Here is a 2,244-nt window from a genome sequence, read left to right as displayed (position 1 = left end):
CAACTTACCCTCCCTTTTCTCCTGCCTCCTCCTGGCTGAATGAGGGCTGGAAGCGGGGCGGCCGGAAGCAGGGGGCGGGGCTTCATCATGTGCCCCGCCCCCTGCACCTCACCCCGGGGAACTGCGATCCCCCGCGACCCCCCCAAAATGACCTCTGGATGGGCCAATGGTCTGATTCAATATAAAGCAGCGTCATGTGTGCATTCTCCCATTGCTGCCTCTTTGGGCACATCTGGACTTCCATTCATAGACCTCCAGTTCCACGTGTCATTTGGCCCTTAGAGCAGTAGAGAGAAGGCAAAGCAAAATGTTCCTCAGAGAAGTAGCCATATATGGTGCTTGCCTTGGAGACCTTTGGAGGACGCAAAGGCCACAGGGGGGAAAACCATAATCAAGGGAAGCCACAATGTAATGATTCCGCAACAGTGCATGACAGGATGTGGGTTTTTGCACAAAGAGGGCAATCTCAGTTTGTTTTTAAGCTGGGCACTCTTTGCACAATGCATGGTGAAATCGCACAGATGTGCTTTCTGCATGAGGGCTGCCAACTTATTCACCAGTCTGTGTTCCTGTGCCTTGTGAAACAGCTCCACATATAAACACCAGCATTGTCAAAAGCCTCATCTGCCAATTTCTGCTGATCGAGCTGTTAAAGGCATTAGAGCAGGACAGGACTTTTTCCCTGGTCAGCTGGCAACCCTATTTGAAGAAGAAGAAGAAGAAGAAGAAGAAGAAGAAGAAGAAGAAGAAGAGATTGAATTTATACCCTTCTCTTCACTTGGAGTCTCCGAGTGGCTTACAATCTCATTTCCCTTCCCCTCCCCACAACAGACACCCTGTGCAACAGACACCCTGTGAGTTAGGTGGGGCTACTTCATGAGCTACTGGCATTAAAGTTGTGAGCGAGCGATTTGGCTGCTGCATAAATTAGTTTGGAGGCATCCTTCTTGAGCTAAGACAAAAATGTGTGAGCTGGAGGCTAAAAAACTGTGAGCTAGCTCACACTAACTCAGCTTAGAGGGAACACTGCTTATGAATGCATCAAAATTATGAATGCATCAAAAATTTTCAGTGGGGGGGGATGTAGGGATTTATCAATGCACGCAGAAGCTCATAGCTGAAACACCACACCAAAAGATTAGCAATGCAGACAGATGCACATCCACATACATTTCTTTTTTGCAGAACATCAGTAGGCCTATGCGTATAGAAAATACTGGGAAGAAAACACACACAAAATAACAGAAAGAGGTGGCTAACTACACATACACAGCATGCTGCACAAAAGTCAAACGTGCACACGCACCACTGGGAGGGATTCCCTAATATAGCAGCTTCTGTTTCAGAAAGACAGGCCATTTGGAACTCCAGATTCCAGGGAGAAACTTAGAGAATTTCAGAAGCATTTCCAGTTTCAATAGATGGCAGTAAACTTACCAGGAATTCTCAAGTACTGCTAAGATGGTATTCCAAGAATGGGGCTGTTTGGACGGACCTGTGAAAATGTGCTCTCTCAGCCCCTCTGTCCCTTTTATACAGAAGAAACCTGATAATGTATTTCTCAACCTCCTCCCTTGCCACACCGGTTGCTGAAGTTGCCACACCGGTGTGGATTTGCTTCTCTTTTGTGGTGGGCAGGGTTGTCAGTTGACCTGGAGAAAAAAATGCACCTGTCTCCAGCTGTGAAAAGCTTCCGCCATCCCTTTCAACACATTCATACTTTTTTTTTCCTTCCAGGCTTGTCCACAACCATAGTGTTAAACTGTGAACAGATTAAAGAAGGTACTTGACAGTCCAATCATGTTTATTCAGAAGTAAGTGCATTGAGTTGAGTGCATCTTACTTCCAAGTAAAGACCATCCAAGGTATCCTTGTGTGAGAATAATGTACCTTGTACCTAGTAAGATTCCCTGTAAGTACACTGGGAACTGCATTCATGCCATGTGAATGTAAGAACATAAGAGTACATAAGGACATAAGGGAAGCCATGTTGGCTCAGGCCAATGGCCCATCCAGTCCAACATTCTGTGTCACACAGTGGCCAAAACCCAGGTGCCATCAGGTGGTCCACCAGCGGGACCAGAACTCCAAAAGCCCTGCCATTTTTGCCCCCCAAGCACCAAGAACACAGAGCATCACTGCCCCAGACTTTACATTCAGTTGTTGGTCTTAAGCAGTAGAATAAGGTTTGAGTCCAATGGCACCTTTAAGACCAACAATGTTTTACTTAAGGTACAACCACAC

General features: G+C 46.5%; 1 long non-coding RNA gene across 1 annotated transcript in view; it reads right to left on the bottom strand.

Moving 5' to 3' along the window:
• The window catches only part of LOC107110729, a 5,634-nt gene extending 4,144 nt beyond the window's left edge, over positions 1 to 1,490 (bottom strand). Inside the window, exon 1 of the long non-coding RNA XR_001482532.1 lies at positions 1,438 to 1,490. This is a non-coding gene — a long non-coding RNA (uncharacterized LOC107110729). The remainder of the gene's footprint in view (positions 1 to 1,437) is intronic.
• Positions 1,491 to 2,244: the final 754 nt, after the last annotated feature.

Source organism: Gekko japonicus, unplaced genomic scaffold, assembly GCF_001447785.1.
Source record: "Gekko japonicus isolate JY-2015 unplaced genomic scaffold, Gekko_japonicus_V1.1 scaffold9187, whole genome shotgun sequence".
In the NCBI taxonomy this organism is placed as follows: Eukaryota; Metazoa; Chordata; class Lepidosauria; order Squamata; family Gekkonidae; genus Gekko; species Gekko japonicus.
The sequence above is the reverse complement of the archived record's forward strand: the minus strand, read 5'-3'. Positions and strand labels throughout refer to the sequence as shown.